The following is an 18,865-nucleotide window of genomic DNA, read 5'->3' as shown; positions in this document are numbered from 1 at the left end:
TGATACGAATAATAACTTATAGATCCACTCCACTGATAAAAATTATTTTAATTTTACTTCACTGATAATTGATACTTATGGTATCCTATTGCATAATACTTATAAATAGTTCCAATAATAGATAATAACTTGCTTAACAAAATAATTCATTCCATACATTAGAAATGGCTCTTCCATTGTCTTTATTCATTTTTGGTTTTTGTCTTCGGATTTCTAATGCTTCCCACAAAACTCTTTTCTTCCATACTTTAATATTTTTGGTAAGCACATTGGTGTTGTCCCATTCTATGTTATGGGTAGGATTGTTTATAATATGTTCGGCTACTGCAGATTTGTTTGGTTCCATACGTCTAGTTGCTGCTTTGTGTTCTTTGAGTCTCACTGATAATGGTCGGCATGTTTCGCCTATGTAAATGGATTTGCAATCGCATTGGATCTGGTAAACTATACCCTTTGGGTCCACTGTTGGTATTTTTGTTCTCCCATGGGCGTTGATAAGTGATTTTAATGATATCCCCCCACTAAATGTTACATCTATTTGCAATCTAGTTAGTAATCTTTTAATTTTGTAACTTGTTGGGCCTATAAATGGAATGTTGATATGAATTGGAGCCTTTTCTTTACCTGTCACGTTTGGGGCTTTGTTCAGTTTTTCTGTGGTACTATGAATAACTTTTTTGACAAATTCTAATGGGTAGTTGTTGTTTTTGGTTAGAGATTCAGTAATATGTTCAATTTCTTCTTCAATTTTGTCATCAGTGCAAATATTGTGAGCTCTTCTGGTAAGTATCGAAACTATTCCTGCCTTGGTTGTTGTTGGGTGGGCTGAAGTGAAATTAATGTATTGATCTGTGTGAGTCGGTTTTCTATACACTTTTGTAGTTAATTTATCATCATTTCTATCAATTAGGATGTCCAAAAAGGGTAGTTGTTTATTATTTTCTTCTTCAACTGTAAATTGTATTCGGGGATGGATTGAGTTGAGGTGGTGGAGTAGTAGTTGGTGATCTTCCTCTTCCTTCATAACAACAAACACATCGTCCACTTTCCTAAGCCAAATACTAGGTTGGAATGGGGATACTATCAGGGCATTTTGCTCAAAGGCTGTCATAAATATTTCGGTGATAACTGGACTTATTGGTGATCCCATTGGTAACCCATGGATTTGTTCAAACACTTCATCTTTCCAAGTAAAATATGTAGATGTAATACATAATTGTAATAATTTCATTATACTATCCGGACTTATGCTGGTATTGAGGTTTGTTGTTTGACTTTGGATTTTCGATCTCACACAGTTTAAGGCTTCATCGATTGGTATGCTGGTAAATAGGTCCACTACATCATAACTGATCAGTTTTCCTAGTTGTGATTGTCTCTCTATTTTACCTCGAAGTTCTTTGCTGTCTTTAATGTATGATTCTGCTGACTTTCCTAATTCTGATAGTGCGTTTGACAGGTATCTGGCTGTGTTGTAGAATACAGTTCCTCTAGAGCAAATCAGTAATCTAACTTTGACCGGGTTCTTATGTATTTTGACCTGAGCTTTGGCATATGGTGTTGATGGGTGCGGGATATTGAGCTTTTCATATGTTTCAGGATCGATCTCACCTGATTCTTTAAGTATCTTTAAGGTGGCTTTTAGTTTCCGATCTAGTTTTTGGGTTGGATCTTTAGGTAACTTTTTATAGGTTGTTGTATCTGACAGGGTTTGGGACACCATTATTTCTAATTGATCTGTATCCATAATCACTGTTGCTTTCCCTTTATCTGCTGGTACAATAGATATTTCTTTATTGTCTTTTAATTCTTTGATGGCCTTCATTTCCAACTGTCTTGATCTTTCTGATGTAGTTAACTGAGAAAAAAAACATACTATGTTTTAGTTGACTTAAATCGATTCAATATTTAAATAGACGAAAGTTTTAATTTAATTAAATTGTATTGTAATGTGTTGGTTTGCTTTGTCACAGATGAGACAAAATGAAAAAAATGAAATGAAATGGGGTTTGGCGTCCTACTGTTCAGCTTCGACTGGGCTAATGAGGTTGGGCATATGCCATACAGTGTGCCACGAGAGAAATTTTGCCGGGTACCGTGACCCTAAGGCCTACTCTTGTATCAAATTCTAACTGCCAGGGGCTCTTTTACATGCACACCAATGTGTACACGGGACCACGTTTTTTTGTTCAATCTGAACGACTAGACAGCTGTCCTTGTAAGGCCCCCCGTACTGCATCGTCTAACTGCAAACCCGCGACCTTAAAATATGCAAACCAGTGTCTAACCCACTTGGTCACCATGGGTCCCCACAGATGAGATAGTCATATCTACATGTATCTGGACATAAGTAAGATTCTGTCTGTGCACATACATGTACGTGTACAGTTTTACTATACTAAACTGAATTTTAAATTTCAAAATATTAAAATGAAATCGAGGTTTATGTCACATCAGCTCCAACCGGGCTATATTGTGCCAAACACATTATGGTGAGATTCTAAAATACCACAACAACAATCTTTTCTATTAGAATTGAACACTCACCCCCCAAAAACACCTATGAGAAATCATAGGTGCTCAAATCACCATTTCTTCAGCTCTTTCTTTTCCCATATTTGGGTTTTTTGACTTATTTTATTATATGATCTTTGATTTGCTATGGCATCTAATATGGAAACTGAAAAATATGAATATGTGACATGTAATTAACTGTTTAAGATACCTTACCATATACAAACTGTGTGATATCTAAAACCATTTTAATCCCGCAGATCTTACCTAAACCGTGAAAATCTGTTTTAATAACCCTTGTTTGTCATGTGACTGGAGAGTCACAGTAATAAAAAGAGAGCCATGTGGCTTAGTGTGTAAGGCACTGGCTTGGTACCCGGGAGGTTGCGGGTTCGCTCCCAGTGTTGACCGAGAAAGCTCATTTGAATTTTTCAGCATGGATTCCATGCCTAGTCGTCATGGTGGCTAAGTGGGTAAGACGCTGGCTCGCTAGCCTGGAGGTCGGGTGTTCGATCCCTGCATTGGCCGAGAAAGTTCACCCAGATTTCCCGGCGTGGTTCCCCCTTGTCAGTGATGCAGGACGGAGGGCCTGACAAGGACAGCTGTCTAGTCATTCGGATGAAATGAAAAAACGAGGTCCCGTGTACACGTTGGCGTGCACGTAAAAGATCCCTTGACAGTTGGAATTCGATACACCGCAGTGCCGCTGTCCGGGCAAAATTTCCCTCATAGCACACTGTGTGGTGTATGCCTGTCTTCATTAGCCCAGTTCGGAGCAAAACAGTAGGACGTTAAACCCCATTTCATTTCATTTCTAGTCGTTTCAATGGAACACAAAACCTGAGGTCCCATTGGCGTGCATTTAAGCCGATAGTATGGTAGTTGGAATTTGTTGGCTGTAGCACCCGTGTCACAGTTCGACTGCTAGTTTGCGATACCCACTCGATATGAATGAGTGGTGATTGGCTAATGAATTCTAAAATCAGACGAATGCTTCGGCGAAGCGGACACACCACTCAAATACAATTCGGCCAAATATATCAAACATGTTTGATTCGGGCGTATGTCAGTGGATAAACTAGGTGAAGTTTAGCGCCAATTGATTCAGCCAAATCCTTTGGCTAGTTTATCCAGCACTGACGATTTAAGTTTGTACTTTCTTTATATGCAAATATCACATTTGAAAGAGGCTGTAAGCCTACTTTCTTTATATGCAAATATCTTATTTGAAATAGGCCATTATTATGTGAACCCCCCATTTGAATGTGACTAGGAATAGGGTCGCCTGTCCAGCCGTGTGGGTTTTCTCCGGGTCCTCCGGTTTCCTCCCTTTGCTAAATACCCCTAGGGTGTATTCGAAACAGTGTTCCGGTGCAGAGAACGGACGAAGAATGGGTTCTTGTCGGACTTGAGCAGTCTGGAATGCGTTCACGAACTACCTTCACGAACTACCTCATAGCTGGTGTGAAGGAGAACAAACATGGTCGACGTATCGATAACTGCTGAGAAAACAGCATCATGGGTGCATTTATTAATTTAAAAGTTTAATACCGTTCGAAAATTGGATGTAGTATGTGGCCAGTATAACATCAAGTACTTTCCTAACATCGCAACCACGCAGTGGCCACATGGATCATTAAACATAACTGTCTCATTTTTCTTGCTTTTGTTTAATTTTACCAATTGCGTCATAAACCTTCGATCTACTTGTTGTTAGGTATGGTTTCTTTATTTGTTGCATAACTGGTCCTCCGTGACCATGGACTATCCACTTAGTTAACTCCCTCATCGGCTCATTGTACATTTTAATTGGCGTGTCGCAGGATTTTGATCTTGTTGTTGGCATGTATGTTTTCATTCAAAATTCAAATGCGAAATTCCAAATTCATGTCTTACCAATCAAATAGCAAATTGGCAGGCCCCCTCAATTAAACAAATTAGAATTGAAATAAATTGTAACTTTACACAACTAAATAGTGCTAGATTCGAAATTGCAAATTCCAAATGCGAAATTGCAAATTCGACATAATCACGTGACATCACAATCATCATGGCTGCTGCAGGGAAGATAATACGCCCACGGCAGCTAAATCGTCCGGGCAGTCAACAAGAGTTGTCGCATATTTTTACTTTTTTCGGTAATGAAACATTTATAATACACTAAAATCTGATTAAGAGTAACAACTCATTAAGTAATTATCAGAAAATCATTAGAATTTGTTTGGTTTTTATTAAAGTTCTGCCCTATGCTCACGTTTAGTGTACGAAACATTTAATATGGATTTAGCTGTTCAGTGAAAATCAATATACTTGTTCGATCGTCTCAAGACCTTAAACTCTGTGTATCAATCTGGAGTCAAGCGGATCATACGTTTAGCCTCTAGGTCGAAACAAAATTTTTCTAAGTGATCAAGGACCATAACTTTGGCAGTAATTATTGGAAATGGTTGAAAATCAATAGGCTTATTTGTGTATAAAACTAAAGTCAATCGGATATGTACTTTATCATCCAGAGCGTCCACAAGATTTTCTGAAGTGATCAAGGGCCATAACTCGCTGATAATCAATAGGCTTCCTCGTCTCATGAATTTAAACACTGTATATAAATTTAAAATCAATCGGATATTATCTTTAGCTTCTAGAGAATCCACAAGATATTTTGAAGTGACCAAGGGCCACAACTCTGGCAGTAATTTTCGGAAATCGCTGAAAATCTATAGCCTTCTTCATTTCATGACCTTAAACACTGTGTATAAATTTAAAGTCAATCGGATATTAACTTTAATCTCTAGAGCGTAAAAAAGATTTTTTGAAGTGATCAAGGGCCATAACTCTGGCAGTAATTATCGGAAATAGACTTCTTCGACTTATGACCTTAAACACTGTGTGTAAATTTCAAGTCAATCGGATATTAACTTTAGCCTTTAGAGCGGCCATAAGATTTTTTGAAGTGATCAAGGGCCATAACTATTCGAAATCGCTGAAATTCAATAGGCTTGTTCGCCTCATGACCTTAAACACTGTATATAAATTTAAAGTCAATCATATATTAACTTTAGCCTCTAGAGTGCCCACAAGCAATTGTGGACGCCGGACTGGCGGACGGATGGGGGCGACGACAGTATACGATCGCATTTGGAATTTGGAATTTCGCATTTGGAATTTAGAATGGACCTTCTGGGCTTTTGTAGGCCCAGGCATCAGATAGGTAAACTAGCACTTATTAGTTGTATAAAATTAAAATTTATTTAAATTCGCATTTGTTTAATTGAGGGGGGGGGGGGCTACGATATATCATAATTACTACATGTATGTTACAGTAAAGATCGTTATATCTTTCAGTTAATGAGTTCTCGTACCAGCAGAACACGAGTAATGGAAACGGTTGTAAACGATTTCCAAGTAAGTTATGAAACTATATCACCAATTTTAACCATATGTTAATTTCGTGAAACTGTCGGTTTCGTTTGTTAAGTAATGACAATGCTCATAAATTTAGACGATCGTGTTGATCATACCCCCCCCCCCCCCTCGCCTTTCCAATAAAGCAGGGGACTATAAAAAACGGGTCTGTCTGTCTGTCCGTCACACGTCCCTTCTAATTCAGCTAGAATGTTCAAACTTGGCGTAGGTGTTCATTATGTGAATACCTTGATAGGGTTCGAAGATGAGCATTTTCTACTTAGGGTAAGCAGCGATAAGCAATTTGATTGGTTGATGCTTTGGGACACGATAACTTTGGTTCTGATTAAGTGAGAGTGATTAAACTTCATCAATACCTTGACTAATTTCGACAACGAGCACTTTTTGCTGTGGTTAAGTGGTGCGACAAGCAATTTGATTGGTCTAGAATTGAGGTGGAATGTTCAAACTAAGTTAATTACGTAAATGGCTTGATTGAGGCTAAGCATTAGTTGATGCTTGGGACACGATAAGTTTAGTTTTAATTAAGTGAGAATGATGAAACTTGGTGTATAGTTTCATCACATCAATACCTTGACTAAGTGTGATACTGAGCATATTCGACCCAAGGTAAGCAGAGCGATAAGCTATTAGATTGGTCGAGACGTTGACGCTTGACAACTTTATTTCTAATTGAGTGATAGTTTTATTACATCAATACTTTAACAATTTTCGATGCTGAGCATGTTCTGCTTAGGCATAGAAGAGACCTCAATCTGATTTATCGAGACATTATAACACAATAACTCTCCATGCGCTAAGGCTAAACACAGATAATCCATGTGATTGGTTAAGATTTGTGAACATGATAACTTTGGTTCTAACTGGGTGAGAGAGATGACACTCCGAGTATAGATTCATTATATCAATCACCTTGACTAAGTGCGGTGATGATAATATTCTGTTTTGCCTAAGTAGCGATAAGCAATTGGATTGAAGACTTTGGAACATAACAATTCTGCTTTGATTGAAGACTTTGGAACATAACAACTCTGCTTTTGATTGAGGTATATATGTTCATTAGGCGAGTATTTTGGCATAGTTCAATGGTTAATAATTTCCGCTAAAGGTAAACACAGCTTAGCAATTTTATTCGTCGATGCTTTGGGACAAGATAACTTTGATTCTAACTGGTGGAGAGTGATGAAACCCAGTGTAGAGTTTCGATCACTACCAGGTACTTCAAAACGTGAATGGATTTAGCCGTGAACATTTTATGCTTAGACAAGGCACGGATAATCAGTTTGATTACTCGACACTATCGAAAAAAAATGTGTTTCATCTATTTATTTTGGGATTTCGTCGGGGGGACATCGGCCTTATTGTTTGCTTGTTAACTATCAGTTTTTATCAATCTTAGTGATCCACGCAACACTTCACAAAACAGCTTTCACTATGGGCAACTTTTATTACAGCTCGAGCCGTCTACAAAACATTGCGCCGTAGAGTAGTGATGACACCTACTTAGTCGTAGAAGAATACACATAGTGAATTCCAAACAAAAGACCAATATATAGTCCCATACTAAATACGTCAAATACACTTAAAAAGCGGACGAAAACCCACTTCTTAATTTATTCCATTACAATTAGGTAGACAAGACAAATATAAAGGCAATTGATACATCAAAGATCTGACTGACACTTTAAGAAGCTTCGTACTTTACTCCCCGCCATGCAATACCCAGCCCTACATGAACACATTATGATATAAATATACTGAGCGCCATGGAAAACGCGTCACTTTTTTTCCCAAATATTTTATTACTAGGTGGTTTTGTATGTATAATATTATGCAATACTATGAACTATTGTTTCGCACAATGCTCCCAAACGCAAAAAATATCGGCCCGTGTGCACCAAAAAAAATTGCACGAGATGCACATGAAAAACCCAATATTCACGTGCAGCATTGTGTGTGAGCCCTTTAAAAGCATGTTTTCAACTTAATGTGCATTGCATGAACTGTGAAATGTCAATCTGTCGTACTTTGTTGTTGGACGTGTGAAGGAATCGAGCTAGAGATGCCGAGACTTACTACTGAAAATCAACGGAATGAAGCCATGGGAATGTCTAGGGCTGGCATGTCTACACGTGCTATTGCCAGACACTTCAATTGTCATCAGTCCACTATTGTAAGGTTGGTGGAACGTGTTCGAGTTACTGGATCAACACGTGACCGTCAACGTCCTGGTCCACAACGCGTTACAACCCAGGCTCAAGACCGCTACATCCGGGTCACTCATCTGCGTGACAGATTCCGCCCAGCGACTCGAACAGGTGCAGAAGTCGTCGGAAGACAAGGACCAGTAAGTGCCAACATCGTAAGACGTCGCCTAAGAGAAGTAGGACTCCGTGCACGACGACCTTATGTTGGAGCTATCCTCATGGATCATCACCGTCAGCGGCGTTTGATATGGGCTCAAGGACACCAGACATGGAGAAGAGTAGACTGGCAAATTGTGCTCTTCAGTGATGAGAGTCGCTTTCATCTTTATCACGCTGTTTGCCGTCAACGTGTGGAGACGTCTTGGGGAACGTCTTGCAGACTGTTGCGTCTTCGAAACGAATCGATGGGGTGGGGGAAGTGTAATGGTGTGGGGAGGCTTCACAGCGTTAATGCTGTAGCCTACCATGATGATGTCTTGCAACCAATTGTTGTTCCGATGTTTCGAGCGCACCCACAACTTCAGCACTTCCAACAGTTTTAGTATGGACTACCTGGCTGCTAACAACATCAATGTCTTGGACTGGCCAGCCATGTCTCCGGACATGGCACAGATAGAAAATGTCTGGGATGAGATTGGATTGTAGCGGAGGAAACGGATGCACACCACTGCTGCTTTAGAAGCTGCTCTTGTCCAAGAATGGAACAATTCGCCCCAGGCCTTCTTTCAAACATTGGTAAATTCCATGCGACGTCGCTGCACAGCGTGCCTAAGAGCACATGGAGGACACACGCGCTACTGACATCTGTGTCGTACTTTTAGTTTTGACCCCTCTGACTTTGTACCGTTGATTACAGATTAAACATCCATAAGTGTACAATTGTGTTCTTATTGATGTGTTCCCATTTGAATATCGTTCACAATAAGAAGCAAAATAAATAAGATATGTTTACAGGATCATTTTGTTATACGAAAAACTAAGTGATGCGTTTTCCAATGCACTCAGTATATATTAGTACTAAAGTCCCAAACCGGCGAGCACACACCTCCCTAAAACTATTTAACTCTCCTTGATTCGCCCATTTAACACCTAAAAACCACTGAATTATTTCCGCAACATCAATAAAGGCACGAGAAACAGAATGTTTCCTCTACAAAAACATATTGTTCAATTGCTTACAACATTATGCCTTTGTGTGAAACCAGATCAAACTAAATATACTCAGATAATTAAAGAGGTTCTTACAAATTTAGGAATGTGTATGTATGTATTTAATATAATCAGATAAATAAATAAAGAGGTTCTTACAAATTTAGGAATGAGGAGAATATTATAATCAGATAAATAATTAAAGAGGTTGTTACACATTTGGGAATGAGGACTATGTGTATTATATATGTCGATCCGTCTTACTCCCTGGTTCATAACTGTCACTGTTATCTTATTTAAATACAAAGGTACAAGATATAAAAACACCCTGGTTCTGTCTGATAATGTTTTTATTCAAACTACGAGTGTCGATAATTTCAGATGGACCGAACATTGCCTTGGGTAAACCTACTGAACAAAGCTCAACTGCCCCACATCATGTACCCTTGTCATCATCACTGGCTGTCGACGGGAATAGAAATGGTAATTCATATGAAGGGTTAAGCTGCAGTCATACTAGCTCTGGTGATTATGCTCCATGGTTACAAGTTGATCTTGAATTTACTTTTAACATTACCAGTGTTACCATAGTCAATCGCCACGATTATCGGGACAGTAAGTTAATCTTTAATAAAAAAAAACAATCTAATAATAGTGCACGGACCCTAAAACCGCTATTGAAAGGTGTAAGCCTAAAATCCAGGGGGCCGTCCAGAGTCTGTTTTTTGTACCACTAATTTAAGTGAAAGTTAATCTTAAAAGTGGAGTGACCCCAACCAAATTGCAAAATAAACCAATGTTGCTATTGTGTTTAATCATACATCTATTAAACAGCATCATACTTAAATTCGGCCGAAATCGGCCACTGCGATATGAAGTAATTAACATAAGTCTATATGGCCGCCTCCGGGAAGTTCCTGAGAGTGAGATTACGTAACCAGTGCGTTTCAGTGGTGGCACAATAAATAGATTTTTTAAAAAAAAATTACAAAACAAAGTGGTTATAGAAGCGAAAAAAAAAACGATAGTGACCAAAACAATTTTTTTTTAAAAATGTATGGTTTTTACATGGTACCGGCCATTTCTCTCAAAATGGCTTCCAAACTTGAGAATAAAATGGCATCGTCCCCATGTATTTCCGGGTCACTGATTCGTGTAGGGTTTATGATGTCTCTGAATTTAAAAATGGGTTGCGAAAATCCAACATGGCAGAAACTTAAAATGGCACATTTAATCATCAATTTTACCTGATGGATATGACCTGTAACATTTTTTTCAAATGGTTTTGTTTAGCATTTGGTTGCCATTTTTTCTCAAAAATCATTTCCGAAAGTAAATATGGCATCCAAAGTGAAGACCAAATGGCAGATTTTTAATTATCCGTCAGTGGCTTCTGTTGGACAAAGTTTGTACTTTGTGAAGTAACAGAGTTCAAATCCGACACACAAAAAAGTAATTTTGAATAGCCCAGATGGTGCAAATAAAAATATAACCCACAATGGCGATTGTTCTCTGTGGATATGGCTCGTAAAAAATATCTTATAAGTTTTCAGGATTATTGACTTATATTTTGGGTTCATGTGGTTTCGATATTCCAGTTGTTAAAGGCCAATATTGGTGTCAGTCATTATAAAATATGTGAGAGAGCTCGTTAAATACATCCCAAATATAATTTTAACACAGAGATCATTGCTACGATCGCTGAGAAACAAGCACGTGAAGAAACGGGAAGTGACGTCAAACATGACAAACACGAGTTGTCTTTCTATGTAACAGACAGAATTAACGAGCGGTAACAGACATACGATCTGGTGAAACTGACCAGAGAGAGATAGAATGGGGTTTGACGTCCACTCGACACAAACTAGGTCATTTCGGGACTAACATATGGTTTTAATTTTATTTCAAGAATTCGCTTGCGCATAGGGGTCTTTAGCAGTGGGAGGAGACGGGAGGACCCGGAGAAAACCCACGAGGTTGGACAGGCGACCCTACTCCTTGTAACGTACAACCGGGGATTCGAAACCACGCCAGTAGACTCAATGACAGTGAAACTGACCAGATTGGTTTCTGATGAAATAGCAAGTTGGTCATTAATCTATGTCACATTTGTAGAGGTATGTTACTATGATCAGGGGCCTGTTTCACGAAATTTTAACTAAGATAAAATCCAAATTTTAGTAATTTGATTTGATAATATTAGATTGATTTTAGTGCTTAGCCAATCAAAATTGAAGTATCTACTAAAATGTGGATTGTATAGTTTAGATTCCGAGAAACAGGACCCTGATTGTTTGAATTGAAATGCTCTTGTTTCCAAAAGAGGAGCATAAGGTAAAACGGGGGATATTTAAGGATATTGCATCATATCGATTGGAGATACAAGTAATGCATCGACAGAAGTTTTAAATCAATAAATTAACTGTTTTGTATCTAATATATATTTTTTCAGGGGTTTATGAAAGAATGACAAATGCAAGTATATTGGTTTATGAGTCTGATCCAACTACTACAACAACCACACCCATCATTTGTAAATTTATACCAGGGATTTTCGGTTTGACTTCTCGCACATTTGAATGTGATGACGTCACTATCGGACGTTACGTCAGAATAATCAAAGATTCTGATGAGTTAGATGTGTGTGAATTGGAAGTGACATGCAATTTGATGTAGATAAAGTACTCTTGGTGGGTGTTGCTCGAAGATGGTAAATGAAATTAAATATTCTCCGGTTTAATACACCTTGCTTTTAAGGAAATTGGCATACTTATTCTGTACACCCTAAGGACGGCAAATATTGATTTTGGTGCATGCCCCGACCCATTTTTTTTTTAACATTTTGTCCGCAAATACTCTACAGGTTGCAATAATTGTTAACATATTTTCTTCTAATTCGGCATGATCAATCATTTCAATAACTGGATTAAAACATAACCTTATAATAAGTGTACTGTATTAAAACTTTACTTCTACTAATTGTATTGTATTAAAACCTTACAATAATTGTATTGCATTTAAAAACTATACCTTCTAGTAATTGTATTTGAAAACCATACCTCCTAGTAATTGGACTGTATTTGTAAAGCACAACTTCTAGTTATTGTACTGTATTAAAATCATATCTTATATTACGTTCCATATTTATTTATAGCAAGTGTATTGTCTTGATAACGTACATTATAATTTTTAAGGGGCGGGGGTCTTATAGTTTAACACACAACTGAATTATTGAAATAATATGTTAGTCCTGAAATGACTAGTTTGTGTCGAGTGGACGTTGAGACCCATTTCTCTCTTTCTCCCTTTTTATGCTTCCACATTTACATGTGGACGCAGATTGTCGTCGCTCTTGTCCGTCCGGACATCCGTCTGCATTTTGTTTGTAGACACTCTACAGGTCACAATGTTTCTCCGTTTGTGACGCCACTTGAAAGATATCGGTTCATTACGGAATTGGCATGTATTGGACGGTAACGTCGTGGATTATGGCACCCTATTGTACAAAAATTGCTTTTTGAACTTGTTCTCTGTCCTAGTGCAAAATGAGGACGCATCTTGCATGACAAGCGTTTGTTATATCCAAACTTTAGAAATGGAAGTTGAAACAGTATTGAGTTGTTTCAGAAATATTAGTAAACAAACCAAAGTCATCTTTTGAAACAGGAATTGTGATGTCATCATTGAACCTAATTCAACATTTTATTTTGACATACATCAAAAACAAGGCATGTTATGTCTTGAATATTAGTATCACTACATGTACATTTTGATGACACTGTGCAAGACATTTGGACTAAGACTAGTATTTCCCCTTTTTCATTATGGACGAATGTAGTGCGAGTTGTAAATGGACAATGTTTCCCTTAATTGTTTTCACCACTCTTCCTGTATTTTCGTCGTTGACTTTTTGGTCTAGAATAGGAGAAAAGCAATCAAATTTGCAATTTCATAGAAGTTTTGGGTAATACTGATGATATTACAGTGGAGGGATAGGGGATGTAAAGTGTCTTTCTGCAGAGTAATCATTGTGTCGGATGTGAGATTTTGACCCCAGTCAACATCAAATCCCCGCAGCAAAAAAATGTAAACAGTCAAACCCCTTAAAAATTATGATGAGGAGATTGCCAAATGTGGTCCCCATTGTGCCCATAAATATTGGAACCAATGGAATGTTGGGCCAACAAAAAGCTACAGCCTGTGATGTTACAGCCATTTAACATTGAAGTCAATGGGCAAATAATTGCTAGTCCATATGTACACTGGAGTTGTTGCATGAAGACTAATTGTCGTGCATCGTTCACTGACGAGTGGGATGCCGTTGGGTTGTTTACTAATGTTCCTGGAACAACTCAATACTCTTTCAATTTCCGTTTCTACAGCTTGAGCATTGCAGATTTTAATGTCATTATTGGCTTTCTGTGGCTTCAACTGAACGCACGATCTGTTACATAGCAACAATGGCTTTATCTATGTTTTCAAATGAACGAACGACCAGATACGTAGGAACGCTTTATCTAAATTAGAGGCGGAGGGAAAATGAAGCTAAGTGGTCGATAACGGAGGTATGTACAGCGGATGATTACATATTTACTATTACATGTATGCTACATCAAATTCTCAAGGGGGGGGGGGGTGGATGGCTGAATGGTTAGCGTGCGCGCGCGCGCTGTATCATAAAGTCTGTCATTGAGTCGACTGGCGTGGTTTCGAATCCCCGGTTGTACGTGACAAGAAGTAGGGTCGCCTGTCCAACCTCGTGGGTTTTCTCCGGGTCCTCCGGTTTCCTCCCACTGCTAAAGACCCCTACGCGCAAGCGAATTATTGAAATAAAATTGAACCATACGTTAGTCCCGAAATGACCTAGTTTGTGTCGAGTGGACGTTAAACCCCATTTCACTCTCTCTCTCTCTCTCAAATTCTCAAAGTTTCAATAGCGGTTAAAAGGTCCTACTTTTTGGCGGAAGAGATTCATAACCGTTTCCGGGGACTGCGGGATTTTCCTCTTCAAAAAAGGACTATTTACCCTTCATTTTGACAGATTTGTTTTTGCTTGTTTAAGTATAAGAGAGTGACAGAGATGGGCGCGGGGTGTTTAACGGCCACTCGACACAAACTAGATCATTTTGGGACTAACATATGGTACAGTTTTATTTCAAAAATTCGAGGTTGGACCTGCGATGCTACACCTTGTCACGTACAACCGGAGAATCGAAACCACGCCAGTTGACTTAGTGACAGACCTTATGATACAAGTGTTAACCATTAGGCCATACAACAACCCGTTTAAATTATAACACAAGGGAACGAGAAAGGGGAACGTAAATTATTTGTCGATGGGGAGTGACTCCTTAATCCGACCAAATTCACATGCTTTTGTTGGTAGTTATATAAACAACACAAAAAACTCAAAAGTTCAAATATATATACAGCTTACGGGGGGGGGGGGGGGAAGAGAGAATGGAGACTTTATATTTTGAACCCAAATCAAGGAGGTCTAGTTATTTTAAATAACCACACACGATACGTAAAAATGCATTATGTAAGAGCTAAATCCGCTTATTGCAGGTTTTTATGTCGGATTTAAATGTTATATAAATTGTCATATTGATATTTAGTCACATGATAAGCCTATAATCAACTCTCTAGATCATCGGATGGAGGAGATTTAAACGGATTGAAACACGGTTTCCAATTAATAATTTAATTCAAAAAATGATGAATTGAGGTTTAGTCTCGAATAATATGTATTGTTGTTACGATAACAAACAATCTATGCCACATCTTGTCAAAACAGTGATAACATCTTTTTTTTAGTAAATTGACACACGTAATAAACACAAAAACATAACCTGGAACACAATTATAATTTTAATTAAAGCGACGTTTCGTTGGGAGTTCTCTAAACGTTATCAAACAAATGGTGCTGAAAATAATATACAGTTAGAAGGTTTATATAAAAAAAAACCTCAGCGAAATGTCGCTTTATTTAAGATAGTCTTTTTGTTCCATATTAATTGTTTGTGTTTATTAGTGATAACATCGTTCAGAATAAAGTAATTTAAATGCTATTTTCAGTATATTCATTTTGCATTATCTTTTTTGGAACAATTATAACAAGAACGACCAGCTCTGTATCTGAAAATTACATAATGCATCTTGAAAGGACATTCCATATTTATCAACAGGGCTGGTGCTAAAACTTTGTGGAACAATTATAACAAGAACGGCCAGGTCTGTATCTAAAAATTACATAATGCATCTTTAAAAGACATTCCATAGTTATCAACTGAGCTGGCGCTAAAATTTTGTCAGTTCGTCATTATCTGATTTAAAGGCAAAGTTTGTTTGTGACGTGTAGTGTTCTTGTGTGTAGTCTCCATTTTTGATCTGAATTTTGTCAACATCGTCCAGTTCTTCCTGTTGATAGTTCGGATCACCAAGACGCCTTCTGGCAAACCATTCTGGTGTCGCCTGAAACATTCAATGAAAATTAACAATGAATATTGATTTTTTGTGAGTGTTGATTGTTTTGTGTATGAGAAACAGGATCCCGTGGGCGGGCACCACAACCCAATATTTATATGGTTTCTGTTACCCAGACTATTATTTGCATATATAATCTATACGTAGCGTATCGGAGCCACATTATGTTTGACACTGGTTGACCAATATGACCAGGGGCGTATCCCGGAATTTGATTAGCTGGAAATTAGGTCGGGGAGAAGGTCGGGGAAATTATCCCGCGAATTTGATCAAATCAGAAACTTTGAGACAATATTTCTGCTCGATTAGGTGCATACATGTATAGGATTACATTGGAGTGAGTCAAACCGCAAACCGACTGCATACTCCGTGCGTTTTGTTTTGGTTTATTTTTCAAAGCTATTTCCATGAATGTAGGAGTGAAAAAATATGCCTGTCCGGTGAGGGGGGCGGGGAGAGGGCCGGGCCCCACGGACCTTGGACCTCTGCCCTGGTGACTATGAAGTAATGGATATTGCAATCTGCTAATAGCGTGGAAAACTGATTTGAAACCACGCGAATTTGTACTTTTGAGAGAAGGTGCAAAACATTTACGGGGACTGGGAATCCTCGAGTAGATTTATACCGCCATATTAGATCAAAACGAGGCACAACTCACCTTTAACATACCCTTCCTCCAGGAATAATAAACAAACCATAATGGAATACACACAATCGGTCCCAGAGCAATAAACCAGCCGAGAGATTCTGCCCATTGAGGTTTACCCTGCTGGGTCAACGGTTCGTACTGATAGGCTTTAAATCCTATCACAGCCTGTATTTATGAAAAGGGAAACAACTCTTAATTAAAGGGTGACAATTTTAATTCAAGTGGATGGAATAACTGTTACATAACTACGTAACTGAACCCACTTCGCTCAAATAGATTTTTAACTTCATTTCGTGCAACTCTATTTCCGCCACATACACTAAGAAACCGACCTTTGATCTACGACCGTATCGCGTGATGCCGATGAAATCTTAGACTGGCAGGTCGACCATATCTGCTAGTAAAAATTAAAATTTCAATGAGTGAATATGTTAGTAGGTCTAGATCTGTTTCAAACAGGGTTCAACATCGAATTATGAATTTGAAAAAATTGTTCAGTATGAAATAAATATATATATAGCAAATAGTGTCAGCTATGCGCGTGCGTTATGTGGCAAAAACAAACCCAACATTCCCCGCATGGTTGAATACGTCTGGGAGAAGGATATTATATTGTCTGCCTTAACGACTGGGTGATGCTCGATTGCCAATCTGGAACGTCCCGAATTGATAGTATTGCAATCTGTGTGAACCGAACCGACACGTAACACAACTAACGGTGTTTCAGCTGTCATGGTTGGTTAATTATTTGCGCATGCGTTGTAGCCCTACTTCCTAAATTTCACTCGTCCAATGGAGTATCTCCTTCATCAATGAAGCCTCACCCTGTCTAACTTCCGGGTTATATTTCCTAATCCACGATCACGCTAAAAGACGTACAAAAAAAACACAGGATAAAACTTTCCCATGAAATTAGTACATCATTGGACCAGATCTGATCCACCCTTAAAAAATATTACGTTATTAGACAACATCTCATAAAACTATGAAACAGTTAACCTACATCATTATGGAGTCGAATCGTTGTCATATTAAGAGAAAATATTATGGTTCAAATTGCAAAATTGTCATCGTCAAAATGGTAAAAACGAGAAATGGGTTTTAACGTCCACTCGGGACAAACACGTGGTTCATTTTTAATTCAATAATTCGCTTGCGCGTAAGGGTCTTTAGCAATGGGAGGAAACCGGAGGATCCGGAGAAAACCAACGAGGTTAGACAGGCGATCCTACTCCTTGTCACGTCGACCGGACAATGGAAACCACACTAGTTGACTCGATGATAGACCTTATTATACAGCGCGCAAGTCCCAACCATTCAGCCACCCCCCCCCCCCCCCCCAAGATCTGATCAAACAATGATGTAAAATAGTTTACCACAAGTAAAAGGGGCGTAATTCCAACCCATGTTACGATGAAATATAAATAAGGCTTCCGTCCAACCATGGCTCTTATATCCTCAGAGAAATTCTTGTAACCTGAAAATGATAGACCAATCAGTCAACAAATAAAATTAAATGAAATGGAATTTTATGGCATGTCAGATCCAACCGGGCTATACGGTGCCAAACATGAGTATAGAAATTGGTTATCTACGGGAAGTGGTATCATGTATTCTAAAAACGTATCTGGCTGTTATTGAAAATCAAATGAGGTTGAACGTCCTACTGTTCTGCTCCGACTGGGCTAATGAGGACAGGCATAGTTATCGAATGTGCTATGAGGGAAATTTTTTCCCGGACAGAGACACTACGGTGTCTTTTGACTATACATGTACCGTATATATCGTCTGCAGAGAAGGGGAGGGGAAATGGGGTTTATCGTCCACTCAACTTAAACTAGGTTATTTCGGGACTGACACATGGTTCAATGTGATTTCAATAATTCGCATGCGAATACGGTTTTTTAGCATACCCCTTGTTCTGTACATGCGGAGAATCGAAACCACGCCACTTGGCTTAATGACAGACTTAACGATAAGCAATTTGATTGATCAAGACTGCTTTTAATTAAGGTAGATGTTCATTAGATGAATGTCTTGACGGAGTTTGATGATTGACATTTTCCGCTAAAGTTAAGCTGAGCTAAACCATTTCATTGGTCAATGCTTTGGGACAAGACATCTTTGATTCTAACTTATGGAGGGTGATGAAACTTAGTGTAGAGTTTCACTGTCGGGTACTTCAATAAATAATCAGGTTGATACTTTTCAAAAATATAAATGTGCAGTTATTAATAAATGTGTCATTGAGGCGGGGGCATCAGCCTCACTGTTGGCTTGTTCCTTTTAGAGATTCAACTATCACAATTTTGCAGATTATAAGGGATTTATTCTTTTCAAATGACGAACAGGGGCATGACGAACAGGGGCATTCACGTGGTTAAGTGAGAGATGTGAGGTGTACGCAAAAATAATAATAATAATAATAATATTTTAT

At 38.4% G+C, this 18,865-nt stretch overlaps 1 long non-coding RNA gene across 1 annotated transcript; it reads left to right on the top strand.

Annotated features, from left to right (window-relative positions):
* Nucleotides 1–5,847: 5,847 nt before the first annotated feature.
* Nucleotides 5,848–12,215, top strand: LOC126807970 (uncharacterized). The gene is made up of 3 exons (XR_008789295.1): nucleotides 5,848–5,916; nucleotides 9,675–9,908; nucleotides 11,746–12,215. It is a non-coding gene; the product is annotated as an uncharacterized LOC126807970 (long non-coding RNA).
* The last annotated feature ends 6,650 nt before the right edge of the window (nucleotides 12,216–18,865 follow it).

The sequence above is a fragment of the Patella vulgata genome, chromosome 9, assembly GCF_932274485.2.
Source record: "Patella vulgata chromosome 9, xgPatVulg1.2, whole genome shotgun sequence".
Classification (NCBI taxonomy): Eukaryota; Metazoa; Mollusca; class Gastropoda; family Patellidae; genus Patella; species Patella vulgata.
Note: the sequence above shows the minus strand (reverse complement) of the source record. Positions and strands in the feature narration are given on the sequence as shown.